The sequence below is a fragment of the Bos taurus genome, chromosome 20 (assembly GCF_002263795.3).
Source record: "Bos taurus isolate L1 Dominette 01449 registration number 42190680 breed Hereford chromosome 20, ARS-UCD2.0, whole genome shotgun sequence".
Lineage (NCBI taxonomy): Eukaryota > Metazoa > Chordata > Mammalia > Artiodactyla > Bovidae > Bos > Bos taurus.
This window is the reverse complement of record NC_037347.1, coordinates 36,598,020-36,614,052: the sequence shown is the minus strand read 5'-3', so window position 1 is coordinate 36,614,052 and position 16,033 is coordinate 36,598,020. Positions and strand designations below refer to the sequence as shown.

The 16,033-nt window shown below is 44.2% G+C and overlaps 1 non-coding gene across 1 annotated transcript; it reads left to right on the top strand.

Annotated features, from left to right (window-relative positions):
• The first annotated feature begins 14,866 nt into the window (after positions 1 to 14,866).
• LOC112443054 (U6 spliceosomal RNA) lies at positions 14,867 to 14,973 on the top strand. The gene has a single exon (XR_003031329.1). It is a non-coding gene; the product is annotated as a U6 spliceosomal RNA (small nuclear RNA).
• The last annotated feature ends 1,060 nt before the right edge of the window (positions 14,974 to 16,033 follow it).

The window sequence follows — 16,033 nt, the reverse complement described above, 5'->3', positions numbered from 1 at the left end:
GACACCACGTCAACCGGCGCCGAGAGTCCCGCGAAGACATGAGGGCGCCAGGAGCGCAGGCTGGTCCTGGAGAGCCCGGGCCGGGGGCCGGGGTGGGGGAGGGGAGGCGCGGGGCCCCGGGAGGGGAGGGGTCGAGCGGCGGCGGTGGCGGGGAGGGAAAGGAGAACAGCGAGGAGGCGCCCGAGCTCCCGAAGCGGGGGGCTCCGGGTGCGAGTGGGTGACGCGAGGCGCCCCTCCCCGGGGTGCAGGGAGAGAGCGCTCAGCGCGTGCAGACGCGGCCCGGCTCGCGCTTTCTCCTCGCCGGGAAGATCCGGAGGAATGTGCGGAGATCTGCGCGGACCAACCGAAGGGAGAAATCCGAACTTGACCGCGGCGCCCGCGCCCGGCTTCGCCCTCGCGCCTAGCTCTCTGAGCAGGGGCTGTGTCGAGTGGAGGGCTGCACTGGGCTTTCCTTCCACCTCGATGTCTAGCTCTCTGGCTTTTCTGCAGGGCAGAAGGCAGTGGCGAGGAGAGCTGCTGCTGGCCGGAGTTCTCCAGCACTACGAAGGAGAGATGTGCAGCGGCCCAGGGAGGGAAGCTGAGTGTTTGCCAGGGGACGCTGAGACTGGGGCAGAATTTATAGGGCTCTCACTCCGTGACGTGCCCTCCAGTGGCTTTTCTGATTCGCTTTCTGACCTAAACACACATTAGTTTAGCCCCCATGCTAGGGCCAACACGGTCTCCACATATCTGCTGGCTGAAGTCAGAGGCTTTGCATATCATGTATTACACGGCAGGCAATGAAGAAGGCTTCTGAGGCTGGCCGCTCCTCGGTCCTAGGCTCCATTTTCATGCTGTTGTAATATAATACCAAACGTGGGGTAGACACATACATTCAGAATCTCAATTCCAGAGGCGTAAGATCACTTGATTGAGAACAGGTCGGGGAAGGTTGGACTAAACCTGCTTTTATTTTCGAAAATGCAGATAGGAGACCTAAACAAGCACTGCTTTGGGTACTGAGTTTCCAGTGAGCAGGGACCCAGCGCCCATTCCTGATCTCTGTGAGACCTTTTAGGCATTCCTTTTGTTGGTTTGCTCACCACCAGACGCGCCAGAGCCTTCTTTTGTAGAGGACGTGAGGAGGGCAAGTCCTTACACACCCTGCACATGACTCTCCCCATAAATCCGTTGCATTCACCCAGGGCATGAAATTAGCTCTACCTTTAAAATAATGTACTGAGTAAGGTATGTCTTTGCTAAGCAGAAACCTGTTTTCCGGAAGCCATTGGACCTGAATTCAGTGGGACCTCTTTTATTTTATTAGCTGGGGCCAGGGAGAGCATAAACAGGCTCAGTTTACATCCATGTACCTCTTATTTTATGACTCATCCGGCTGTTGAGGAGTATGTGTTCGTGGAGTAACTGATACAGACAATAGACAGGGGAAATGTGTGTGGCAGTGTCGGGGGAAGAGCCCATATTACTAAACTTCTTGAAAGACAAATATCAGCTACTTTGGAGGTTTGACAGTGATGTTAGCGTGGGAGGAAAATTGTTATTAATGTTACCATGATTTAAGGTTAAGCGGAGTGAAAAGTCATCCAGACATACCTTAGCTGAAATTAGGATGCCTACTGGAGTTCTGCAGAATGTGACATATCCTTCTTTGATAGATTACGGTAGAAATGTAGATGGGTTTGAAAATGGGCTAAGCTTAATATACTTATCCTATTTTAACACTATTTTTGTAATTCGAAGGCGACCCTCGCCAGTGTTCTTCACCGTGAATGATTTCTTCATTTTCTGAAGGCTTTTCCACTGGGGATGGTCCTGCCTTCCAAACACTTGCAATGATTTAGTGCTCGCTGTTGTGCCAGGCAAAGTGCTAGACCCTGGGGATTGTGCTAACTGGGATTTTGGGGGGGTTGCAGAGCACAGATACCACTGAGTTTACCCTAAGTAATGGGAGTTGACTGTGGAAGGAAGGCTGACCGGAATCTTCACTGCTCAGCCACGTGTCTCCGAAAAGCCTTCCGGAAAGGCCACCCAGCCAGGCCTCACGAAAACTGGATTGAAGTTCAGGAACTGGAAGGTCATTCAGGATCTGGCTCTGTGACTGGGTTATCTTGCTGCCCCCCTGAGCCACAGGCATCTGCCGTCCCTTCTAACAGGCTTAGCCGCCAACGTGATTCAGCTCCTCTCTCTGTGTTTTTCTCCGGGTGTCTCTTGGCTTCTGCTCCTGCTACCAACTGCTCAGCTCTCTGTTGATCTCACATTTAAACTCCTTCAGCGAGAGGATCTTATTGGCCCCACTGGGCACTAGCTAGGTGCTTGAGATGGACTGAGAGCTTTTGAGTCAGGACATACAGGTTACTGGACACCCTGGAGCACAACAGACCTTAGTCAGGTTCTTATTCCCAGACTAATCACCCACGTCTACGTTGTTGGGTCTCATGGTTCCGAGACTGGCCATCTTCACTTAAGACACTTCCTAGAGTTCCTCTTTGCCTTCCCTGCATAGGATTTGGGCACCCAGAAGGAGCTGTGTTAATGGCAGACACTTGGGAGTTTAACAAACCTCTGTCCACTACAAGACTCAAGGATAGATAAGATATGACTCCTCTTTCTCTGGAAGCTTACCATCTCTAAGGAGAGATGATACATAAGCAATCATAGTATAAAGTGATAAATGCTGTAATAGAGGTATATGTGAGGTGCTCAGATGTGATTTTTAGAGGTATAGATGATACATAAGTAATCATAGTATAAAGTGATAAATGCTGTAATAGAGGTATATGTGAGGTGCTCAGATGTGATTTTTACCTGGCAAGTGGAACCCTGGGGAGATTGCAAACACATACCCATGCCTCGGCCTTGTTCCTGGACAGTTAAATGTGAATTTCTTGGGTGGTGGGGCCCAGGAGTTGGTATTTTGTTTTAAGCTGTTCTAAGTGCAGCCAGGGTTGAGGTACTAGTCAGTTTTCTTTCCCCTAATGATTATAATAATCATTAATATGATGATTCTTTTTGCGAGCCAAACTAAGAGGCTTACCTATTTTGATAGGTTCTAGGACTCAGACTTTTCCAAAACATTAAATCCTTTTGAAATACTACTACTTATCTTATATAGTAACATAAAAGAAACTATAAAATTAACTTAGAGTTAAAGCAAATACTTATAGTTTTGAAAGAACACTTTTTAGATGATTACAACATTCCAGAGACTACAGAAGAGGTGAAAAAGTCTAAAATTTTTCAAGATCCCCCACTATAAAGCCCAATATTTAAAAGTACTGGAGTTGATATTGACAAAAATCGCAGGCCTTCACAGACAATGAGAAACAAAGCTGCTTCCGGAGTGACTGCCAGGAAGCAAGCATTCAGTGTCTTGGGCACGAGGGGATGGCCTGATGTCACCATCTCAAAGTCCCCAGATACTGGAAGTAGGGCCCCCCAATAGCTCTGTGTCCACCTCTTCTCCTTCTCCAGGAGACAAAGATAATGTTTGATTTGATGTTCCTCAACATCATCCAGAAGAGAACAATGTGCCATCTAGAAGAGAACCACTTTTGTGCTGAATAGATGGATGGTCCCCTGATAAAGTAATAACAACACACTGCTAAGAAATCTCACAGTGTCCTTAGATCTCAGCCTCTCATCTGGAAAACCCTGCCAGAAACTCAGATGGAGAGAAGCAAGTATGGTTCAAGCATCTTATCTCCTCTTTGAGAAAAAAATGTTCATCACCTTGCTAATTTCCCATTTCACCATTATCATCATCTTCATCAGAACTCATTGTGGATCTTTAACTGAAAGATGTCAAAATCATGGGTGCTCCCAGTGCCCAAAGTCCAGGGGAAGAAAAAAAGTGAAAGTGAAAGTGGTTCTGTCGTGTCCGACTCTTTGTGACCCCATGGACTATACAGTCCTGGAATTCTCCAGGCCAGAATACTGGAGTGGGTAGCCTTTCCCTTCTCCAGGTGATCTTCCCAACCCAGGGATCAAACCCAGGTCACCCGCATTGCAGGCAGATTCTTGGGAGGAAGAGAAAACACAAACAATAAGTGATAAAGAATACAGGATATCCTGAGGCTATGGGCCTTGAGTATGACCATATTTGGAACTCAAACTGGGGCTTGATAGGGGTAGTAGGCAGAGAGGAGGGGGAGCCAAGGGGGGACATTCCAGGCTAGGTGGAGGGGTCCCCGCACACTCAGTGCTGCGAGCTGCAACCTGGTGGGGCAGTGGGGTGGCAGGGCAGCCTTTGGCCCTTCACAGAGAGTCCTGGTGAGCTCCCAGGGGAGCCTTGCAGCTGCTTTGCCTGTAAGGGCCAGGACACGGGTCCCTGGACTTCCTCATAACGGGAGTCATGACGGCTGAGCCCAAATCCATCACTGGGGCAGGGCAATTTCCTTTTCAAAGTCACCACTTTATTGGGCAGGGATTTCTTTCATGCTCGTTCACTCTTTAACAGTCATTTTCACCAATGATATGATTACTTATAATAGAAAGAAAAATGTTCTATCCTTCAAACCACTTAGAGACAAAAGAGGAAAAAAAAAAAGAACAAGGGAAAGAATGGACGGTATTGGCCTCCTTGTAAGGACTAAATTGTAAAGTAGATAACTTCTTTGGAGTAAATTGTTTCTCTTAAGAAATTGATTCTGACACTGACATGGTAGATTTATCAGTGATTTCCAGCCGTTTCTTTTATAGGTCTCAAATTGCCTAATTACCCATAATTTTGTTTTTGGTTCTTAGGATTACTTTATGGGAGTCTTCTTTCCTGGTAATACAACCTTAATCAGGTAAGAGGGTTCCAGAAGACTCTTACTCTGCAAAGGGTCTAGTGGCTTCAAGTTAGGTTTGGCAAACTTTTTCTGTAAAGGGCAGGCTCTTTTGGGTAGATATAGGAAATATTTTAGGCTTTCAGGCCATACAGTTTCTCTTGCAGCCACTCAACTCTACCCTTGTATGGCAAAAGCAGCCATAGATAATATATAAATGAACAGGCACAGCTGTGTTCCCATATAGCTTTATTTATGGACATTGAGATTTGAATTTTATGTAATTTTCACATGTCATGAAATACTACTCTTTATTTTTTCTCTTCAACCATTTAAAACATGAAGACTATCCTTAGTCCTCAGACCACATAAAAGGAGGCGGTAGGTAGGATTTGGCCTGAGGGCTGTGCTTTGCTGATTCCAGTTAGGTTCAAGTTGTAACTCTGTATCACCTATAGAATTAGGGAATTCCGGACACGACTGAGGCAACTTAGCAGCAGCAGCAGCAGAGCTGAAAAGCACCTGAAGCTTATAGTCTAATCTTAATTTTCCAGGAGAGAAAACTGAGGCAGAGAGGGTTAAGTGACTTATCCAAGGTCATTCTTTGAGTGAGTGACACACTCTTACTATTGAGAAAACGTGGGATCAAATGACTTCACTGGTATCTGTGAGTGCACTGACATTTGCACATCTGCTTTAAGGACAGCAGTGGGGAGTACATGGGGGATGTATTGTATCATTTTTCTTTGAAACTGGGACTTAGTATTTTTTGTTGAGGCAAGAACTGAGTCCAAATACAGAGAAATCAGTTTGACTCTTTATTGGTGGTAGAGGTTGATATCTGGCCAAATGGGGAACAAAGCTTTGAAAAGAAGTCAGTTATCACCTTTCAGAGTAGCAGAGGGCTTCCAGGTGGCTCAGAGGTAAGGAATCCACCTGTCGATGCAGGAACCACAGGGACATGGGTTCGATCTCTGGAGGGGGAAGATTTCCTGCAGGAGGGCATGGCAACCCACTCCAGTATTCTTGCTTGGAGAATCCCATGGACAGAGGAGCCTGGTGGGCTACAGTCCACAGGGTTGCCAAGAGTCAGACAACTGAAGCGACTTAGCAGACATGCAGAGTAGCAGAGGGCTTCGAAGGTGGCTCAGTGGTAAAGAATCCACCTGCCAATGAAGGGAACTCCGGTTTGATATCTGGGCCAGGAAGATCCGCTGGAGAAGGGATTGGCTACCCACTCAAGTATTCTTGCCTAGAGAAGTCCATGGACAGAGGAGCCCAGAGGGCTACAGTCCGTGACATCACAAAGAGTCAGACACGACTAAGTGACTGAATACACGTGCATACCGAGTAGCAGAACTTCCAGGCCGAGTACAACACTAGGTACATTTCCCCTGTCCTCCTCAGTAGTCCATTAGATTTGGCTTTTAGACAGCGGGTACGCAGCATTTCATCACAAAGGCACAAAGATGTGTTGAGAGAGATTTGAGTGGGGAATCAAGACCCCTGCATCCTAATCCTTTTTCAACCACATCATGCTTGCTGCAGAGCCTCTGGAATCTTCCTAAAGATGTAAAACACAGGCAATAGCTGGAGATACTGCCGAAGACGATAGTTGACGCTGGGGCAAGGACTCAGCATTTGGACCTTCAAGCCAAAACATGCCAGGGGACCGCTTTGCCACATATTAATTGCGTCACACAGACTTCAACCTGGCTTCTTCTCCTTTGGCCTAAAATAGACCAACCATTTGACCATTTCCAATTTTGGCAACAAAACAAGAAGACAGCCTTCTCTGCCATCGTATCCCCTCCCGCATTGCCTTTTCCACTTTTCCTCATTGTGGGAAAACAACTAATGAATCCTCATCAGTATTTATGGACTTAGGGATTTCCCTGGTGGTCCAGTGGCTAAGACTGCAAGCTTGCAATGCAGGGGGGCCCAGGTGCGATCCCTGGTCAGGGAAGTAGATCCCTCATACCACAACTAAGACCTAGCACAGCCAAATAAATAATTTAGAAAATATTTACAGATTTAATAGAAGCTAGCAGTACACATACGTGTGAATTTTGTGGCTTCTTCTAAGCAATTATCCAAGGCTCCCTCATTGAATCAGCAGCAGGGTCAAGACTATGGGAGGAGCTAAGGCTTCTCCTTTAGCATCCTAGGCACCTCATTTGCCTCACCTCCTCCCAGTTAGCAGAAACTTCAAAATGAGAGCCCCAAATCCTGAGACCTGGTTAGGAGGAAGTCAGGCCAAGGATCAGGCAGATCAGATGGGAGCTCTGTCCCTGACAAGCTGCAGGAGCTTAGGAAGCTTCTAGCCTCACCAGCCTCACCTATTTTTCTCTTGCTTGTTCTCTCTCTCACAGGGATACTGTGTGAAGTATCTGTGTGAGTAGGTGAGATAATAAACCAGATTTTCTGAGTTCATAAAGGACTCCCTGGGAATAATTTATGCTGCATGTAATACCTTCTGGCTGCTGAGGTGCTATTTGATAAATGACTGCCCTCCTGCAGTGCTCTAAGTGGAACCCTAGTGACCCAAAAAGAGTTAATACCTCCACCAAGAAATTCACTGACTCCTGGGGCATAATTTACCCTCCAGCAGGATCTGGCCAACCATATGTGAAGTGCTGGGCGTTCTGTGAGAGAAAGTCAGCTTGAGAAATGTAAAGAATTAATACTACAAAAGGCACATTTGCAGACCATTCTTCGAGGAATCCATCATGTAACTTTTTGCAGAACAACCCCTAAGGTAGGTTATTGTTATCCTCTTGAGAGTCATTCTCCAGCCAGTGCAAGATCAGTGCCTAATATACCCAACATAAGTTTAGGGAAGAGCATATTTGTAGAATGACTTCATTATTCAAAAAATAATGGATGAAAGGTTTGAAAGTGCATTTTAGACATCTGAGTGAAAAACAAAAGGTAAAAGTAAGGTAAGTGGAATAAAGCATGGGCTTTACAATGTTGATAGTAGGAATATGACCTATATGTGCTGTGCTTAGTCACTCAGTCGTGTTCGACTCTTTGCAACCCCATGGACTGTAGCCCACCAGGCTCCTCTGTCCATGGGGATTCTCCAGGCAAGAGTGGTTGGCCATGCCCTGCTCCAGGGTATCTTCCCAACACAGGGATCGAACCGGGGTCTCCCGCATTGCTCATGGATTCTTAACCATCTGAACCACCAGGGAAGCATGACCTAAATGTAATGGATCGCTTTTTTGTACAAACACAGGAACACTGACATGTTAAAATGTGACATCCATTTCAAAATGGTCACCTGAGGAGGCTAAATGTCCTAGTATGCAGCTATTGCTCAAAGCACTTTTAGGATGTGTGGATGTATTTGTTCATCCAATATAAATCGTTCAGGCATTTCCCTTCCCAAGGCCTTGTGTTGGCAGTTGTCAAGGGACATAAAAAGGCATGAACTAGCATTCCCCTATTCAGCAGTGGCAATTAACTGGATTTTGAAGGTGGATTTAATTGGGGGCAAAGACCAAGTCATCTGAAATAAATTCAAGTGATAGAGACTAGAGAGACAGATTTAGAGACTACTCCTCTGGTATAAACCGGTGGTTAATTGCAGTGATGGGCTCAATTCTTCACCCTTCTCTGTAGCCATGCTCTTTGTCGTGTCACTATAAAAGTAGAGTCCATTTCCCCATCCCTTGAATCTGAACCAGCATCGTGACTTGTTTTGGCCACTGAAATGCAATGGTACTGAGGGTTGCCACTTTTGAGCAACCCAAGAGGCCAATATGTTTCCACTGATTCTGTCAAACCTCTGCCATTAACCATGAGAACACGCTTGGGCAAGCCTAATGAAGAATGGGAGACAAGTGACAGCCAAAGTCAGCTGATAGCCAGCTGACTCCTACCCTCCCTGTCCCCACCCATGTAAATGAGCCTAGCAAAGATCATCAGAGCTGCCTTTCTGATCACTCCAGAGATGAGCAATAAATACTTCCTGTTGTATGTTACTGGGGTTTTGTGGTTATTACACACCATTGTTCTGGCAACAGACAACTGATAGAGCTTGCAAACTGATTCCAAAAGAGGACCTCACAATGCTGAACAGGAACAACACTGTTCCTGGGTTAAACAGTGTCTCAAGGTGACTGTAGGAGGCTGAAATACACATTTGAGAATACATGTCCCAGTGTTTATTGAGCATCCTTCCGCTGTCCTGCTGGACTTTGTACCCATTATATACAATTGCTTGCATGCATTTGACCAATTATTCTGCAAGGGTAGCAACCATATTTTTTATTTTTGCATCCTTAGTATCTAGCATAAAAATTGTTGTTCAGTCTCTAAGTTGTGTCTGACTCTTTGTGACCATGGTAGCTCCCCTGGTTGCTCGGCTGGTAAAGACTCCACCTGCAATGCAGGAGACCTTGGTTCTATTCCTGGGTCGAGAAGATCTGCTGGAGAAGGGATAGGCTACCCACTCCAGTATTCTTGGGCCTCCCTGGTGGCTCAACTGGTAAAGAATCTGCCTACCATATGGGAGACCTGAGTTCGATCCCTGGGTTGGGAAGATCCCCTGGAGCAAGGGAAAGGCTACACCACTCCAGTAGTCTGGCCTGGAGAATTCCATGGACTGTATAGTCCATGGGGTTGCAAAGAGTCGGACACGACTGAGTGACTTTCACTTTCACTTTGTGACCCTGGACTGCAGCATGCCAGGCTCCTCTGTTCTCCACTGTCTCCCAGAGTTTGCTCAAATTCGAGGCTGTTGAGGTGGTGATGCTATCTCACCATCTTATCCTCTGCCGCACATAAATGGTATTTGTTAAATGATGGGAAGAATTTCATTAAAAGTCAAAACTTGCATTGTGTGCTTTTAGTAGCTTTGATCTATTTGTGGCCTGTGTGGTGTGTAGTATGTAATTTAAAAAATGTAATTAAATTATGCAATTACTTGGCTGGATTATACCTGCACATGTTACACCTCTCAAAAGGCACAAAGACGTTTTCATTGATAAGTGATTCTTTCTCCCCTGCCACCTTTAAGCCATCCATTCCCAGGGAACACAGTTACTGGATTCTTATCAGTTCTTCCCAGTGTCTCAGTGGTAAAGAATCTGTCTCCAATGCAGGAGCCACAGGAGATGCAGATTCGATCTTGGGTCAGGAATATCCCCTGAAGGAGGAAATGGCAACCCACTCCAGTATTCTTGCCTGGAGAATCCTTGGACAGAGAAGCCTGGCAGGCTACAGTCCATGAGGTCACAAAGGGTCAGACATGACTGAAACGACTTAACTTTTATCAATTCTTCCAGAGAATTTGTAGTCATTACAAAAAAGCTTTTGTCTAGGAAAGAAAGAAAATGTTCAGCTATTATCTTTGAAAAGTCTGCATATTTTACAGCCCCTTTACTTTTGGATGGTTGGTCCTATCGGATGTAACCTTTAGGTCCTTTGTTAGAATTTTGAAAGAGTTATTATCCCTCAGTTTGTTCCTTTATGATTCAGCACTTTCCCTCAGCTTAAGGTTTGAACATTGCTGGAGTGAACACAGCTGTTTGTGTTTACCTCTTTGCTAGTATACTTACTTCTATCACATGAGATGTCAGCCCAGCTCCAAGAGCCTGCTAATTACCACGGAACCAGGCAGCAGAGGGAGCAGATAAACTCAAAACATTGAGTTCTCTGGGTGACAGGGAGCCTAGAGCTCTAATGTCCTAAAAAGAACCTTTTATCATGGAGAACTCCAAGCCTTTACTTGATGATGATAGTGGGGTGAGTGTAATTTTAATTTAAAACTCTTAAAAGCATCTTTATAGACTAGCATGCTGTCTCTGTGTTATAACAATGCAAAGGTTTATAAACATAGCAAAACCATGTTGGCTGGAATAGAGCTGGCATTGTATCTTTTAAGGCATGTTTAGGGGTTCTATGAAGTGGTTTAAACCAAAGCCACAAGAGTGAGAAAAAACTTATTTTCAGATGGATTTTAGTAGACTACCTGTTCCTCAAATTTATGTGCTAAAGATGCATATTTTTTTTAAAAAAAATCTATTTTAACAATTAAGTGGTTTAAAAATTTTCCTTCTCATGATTCATGGAATTTCAGGTTCAACTAGTTTTTGAGCACAAAATATGTACTAGGTATTATATGACGTTTGTATATATTTTCTCAGTGAACTATATTGATGATTACATGTAATGTTATTAAGATCCAAGCAAGAAAAGACTTATGAAATAAAATGATGTATTTGCTTTATATCTGCTTTTTGTGATTTGCATAACCTTGATTTACATAATATGGTTGCCCATAATTTTGCCATAGAGGAAGTCTGTATGTTTAGCACCAAATTTAGCATGATTCATTGACACTCATGTAATGGCCATTCTCAGAGAAGAAACACTCCTGCAGCCTGGCATGACTGGGATGTTAGTTTTTTTCTTTATGATTGAGGGACTGTTTCATCAAAATATTTTTTTAAACAGATGTGCTCTGGTGTTTACGGAGGAGAGAATTTAAGCCAGACTGATTAATTAGCAGTTAGTCAAGACATTTCCCTGCTCCTATCTGGGTAGTCTGGGGATTATGAAGCTGTCAGTAGGTTATATTCAGATGATGAAAAAAAAAAGACAAACAGCAAACCAAAGTGAACCAAACCTCAGATCACTGTGTTGGGATGTAAAATATGGTGTCCTACATGCTCAACACAGTTTTGATTGGAACGTGAGTTTTTTTGAGCGGGCATAATAGTACTAACCCAGGGCTGAGCATACTTTTCCTGTAAAGGGCCAAGTAGTAAATATTTTAGTCTCTGTGGGCCATAGAGTCTGTTTCAGTGACTCTGTAACTGAGGCACTAAAGCAGGCATAAACAATATGTAAATGAATGAGCATGGCTGTTTTCCAATAAAACTTTACTTATGGGTATTAACATTTGAAATTTCATGTAATTTTCTTGTGTCACAAAATATTACTGTTCTTTCATTTTTTTTCCCCAGCCATTTAAAAATGCAAAAGCATTCCTAGTTTGCCAGTTGACCATTTGCCCTGGGGACCATAGTTTGCCATGGACTAAAGCGAAGAGTCTTGAATCTGTTTTAATCTTGTTTCTTTTTGTTTTTTCACACAAGACTAATTCTCTCAAAATCCTAGTTTCTATATTTGTAAAATGAGAGATAATAGTAATTGCGCTATTTCCTTTCAGGATTGTTGGCAAGATTGAACGAGGTCATGGATACAAAAGAATTTTGAAGAAAGTGATGTGCCACACTGATATAAAATATTGACTATGTTGTGATTTGTATCAAGAGTGCATTTGGTTACCAGTAGCTGAGAGCTGGATTAACAGTGGCTGCAACCATGAAGACATTTAGCATTCATTTTCTTGGATATGCGAGGCCCCAGGATTGGTGCTCTGACTCCACGACGTCACTTGAGACCTGATGTTTGTGCTCTGGATTCTGGTATTCATGTGTCAGTAGTACCTCCTTTCATAGCGCAGGACTCCAAAAGTCATGTTCTCACAGGACAGTGTCCCAAAACAGGACAGTGTCCAAACAAGAAGGATGAAGGGAATGGAGAGAAAGGGCATCTCTTTCCAGCCCTTTCTGCTTTTATCAAGGAGGAGCATCTTGGCTGAGACTCCCCTAGCAGCCTTCCCTTCACGCCCCAGAGTTGGCTCACAGGTCCACCCTAGCCCAGCCTGTAGCGAAGGAAAGGAGGACTGCTGTGCTCAGCTTGTAGACCAACCATGAAGCCGGTCTCTGGGATCGGGCATAGTGCTGCCTGCACTCACAGGGTTGATCATATTAGTCTCTTCCTTGCTACAAGTCGTGTGGCTGGCATCAGGTTCAGGGAATAGCTGATGAGCTCATTTCCTAAGAACACTCAGATGAATCTTCCACATGCCATGCAAGCTGTCCTCGTAGGCATCTGTAGATGGACACCTACATTGTAGTTGGGCAGCAGGGTCAGGTCTGAGTGAGGATGGACTCTCCACCTCACTAACCCGAGACATAGTAGGAGGGAGGAACTCAGGGTTGTCTTCTGGAACATACTAGGGAGAACCAGTTTAATCTTTGTGTACTAAATATTATGATAAAGTGCTCCCAGTCATCCTTTTGAGGAATCTCTTCATTGTAAAATCCAGTGCTGGAGGTGTGTCTCATTTTCAGAAAGCTCAGATTAAAAATCTAGACTCAAAGTACACACATCAGGGGTCAGATAATCTAAAGTTTAAAATAGTCTAGAATTTACCTTAAAATTCCTTTAAAGAGTGAAACACTTTGGTGCACGTTAAATGATTTCATTGGTAAAAATTTGATTTCCACATAGTTAATATATGGGTGTACACATATACACACATCGCTAATGCCTTGCACTGGGATAGATAGAATTATTAATTGATTGAAAAAGCACGAGAAGAAAATCATCACTTATGTGAACTAAATTAAATGTCTTAGGGTTTCAGGGTAACCAGAGCAAATGATGTCTCCCAAGGAAGTAAATGCCTACTCCGAAAAGAATTATACACTTTGTTCATCCACTTTGTTCATACAGGTCGAATCTCATTACAATGCAGAGATTCCTACATTGTGTGGGAGGTTGAACCACAGGTTCCTTCAGAACTCTGGTTCTTTCATTCTGTGAGTACCGTTTGACCTTGAAGGTTTCTTCTTTTCTTAAATACGGCAGTTCTGTGATTACAGCAGAAACCTCTTTATGATGAAGTTCAAAGCTCATAGCCTGCTTTGGTTGTTCACTTTTTTCCCTTTCATTTCTCACATGCTCCCTGTTTTCACGGAGTTTACAGCCTGGATGAGGATATCGACATTAAACATCTACTTGATTGTACTGACAGTGCCTAACTCCATATAGATTAGCGCTCTGAAGAAAGGAACAGTGCACTGTGAAAGGAGAGCGAAGGGATCTGACCTTGACTGGGGAATCAGGGAAGGCTTCTTGGAGGGAGCAATGTTTGAGAGGAGAACTGACATGTACATAGGGGTTAATTAGGCGAAAGAGAGTGGGATGGAAAAGGCATTCCTGACGTTGGTACAGCGTGTGTATTTACTGGTCTATCTGTCCAGTCTGACCATCCACCCAGCCATCTACTTACCTGTTCAACTACCTATCCACCCACCTACCCATCCACCCATCTGCTTACACATTTACCCATCCATTTATCCTGTTTTCCCAAACAGTATGGTAATGCAAACAGGTGGAAATTAGCTGCTTTCTAAGTCTGTAAGTCTGTTTTGGGAGATCAGAGGAGTGTTTTTAAAAAATCCTCAGAGAACACTAGGAGGTTATTTTAAGTAACAATAGGCCATGATACAATTTCAGCCCTTCCTCTTGCTCTTGCTGGAATGGGATTTGCACGCATGTGTGAACACCCAGAGGGAGCTCTCCTGGGGTATCAACTGTGCTCTAACCACCCCCCACCCACAGAATGAAGAGGGTGAAACCCATGTGCCAGAAGCCTGCTTCTGCTTCCCTGGGAACTGTAATTTGCAGTGAAAGATTGAAGTGAAATCCTGCATTAACAGGGAGAATTGATCTAATTTTTACAAGGAATTACTTTTTCGTACCAGAAAGGATCTGCCAAAAAGCAATATTCAATATTAAAAAATGAGAATTAAATTGATATCTATTTTGCATAAAGAAACTTTAAGAATAGTTGCTTGAAATCAGGGGTAGTTTGTGGGCTTGCTTTTAGTGATCAGCAGATTATCCATTGACAGCTGTTGTCAGTTAACCATAAGTGTTCTACTGAGTTTACAGAACTTTGGCATTAAATTTATACCTGAAGTGAGCTTAGAGATTCAATGTAACGTTCATTTTATACAAGAAATTGAAAGCCAGATAGGTTAAGTGACTTTTTCAAGCCATTAAAAAATTTATGCCTCAACTCATTTCATTCCCCAGGCTTGTGTGCCAGGAGAGGGCAGGCAGGACCTTGGGTCTTCTAAATCCTGGTTCAGCGTGAGGAGCTCTGAAACCGACTCGGCATTCAGATCTTTGAATTGCTTAACTTCTTAACTTTAAAAATTGCTTAACTTCCCTAAGTCTCAGTTTCTTCATCTATATAAGGGGATAATTATTGTATCTACCTCATTGTGCTCGCTTCAGCAGGACATATACTAAAATTGGAACAATACAGAGAAGATTAGCATGGCCCCTGCACAAGGATGATGTGCAAATTCATGAAGTGTACCATATTTTTGGGCTTCCCAGGTGGCTCGGTGATAAGGAATCTGCATGCAATGCAGGAGACCCAGGTTCGATCCTTGGGTCGGGAAGATCCCCTGGCGAAGGGAATGGCAACCCACTCCAGTATTCTTGACTGGAGAATTCCATGGACAGAAGAGCCTGGAGGGCTGCAGTCCATGGGGTCTCAAAAAGTCAGACACGACTGAGTGATTAATACTTTCACTTCACTTTCAAAGGTTAAAATGCCTGAGAAGAGTCAAGTCTGTAATAAATGCTCAGTGAACGCTTTGCCAACAGAAAAAGGACTGAAGTGACCATGGGTTGGTTCTCAGTGGGGCTTCAAGATGCGAGGCAAGCCTTCTCTGCTTTCTGGTGCCCCTGGACTCTACTGTGAGAAAACCCTGTCCTGGGCAGTCCATCATCCCAGAGAAAGGAAACTGATGGAGTGAATTTGAGCTATTATGACTCGTCACCATGCCCAATCTTCTACAAGACTTTTTTAGGCATCTGCATTTAAGTATGTACCTAGGAGTGGACTTACATTAAAAGCAGCCTAACAGCTTTCCAAAGTGGTTGCACCATTTTATACTCTTACTAGCAATGAAGGAGACTTCAGTTGACCTGCATCCTCACCAACTCTTGATATTGGGAGTCTTTAATTGTAGCCTTTCTGGGGGGAGGGGGGAATGTGATGGTACCTCATTGTTGCTAGCCTACTGAGCTGAGAAGAGTTTCTGGCTTGTTTAAGAACTTCTACTACTAACTCTTGAGTCCTCTGTTTCACCCTCAAGGATGGAGTTCAGCAAGTCTGGTGAAGCCCAGACCTTTGTCACTCAGCCTTGCTCATGGATACTAACTGGTTATTGGCCAGACCAAGCAGCACACACCCCTGGAAATGCTCAGCTAGTTCACTGGATGGTTGTGAACCTTCCAGGTAGCCACACTACTTAGATGCCAAAGCTCCTTCTAAGTAGCACGCGTATATGTGAGTGTAGGTCTTTTCTATACCTTCTGTGTATTTAATGAACTGAAAAAATTCGCACTTTTTGGTGGATGAAATCACACTGCATGTA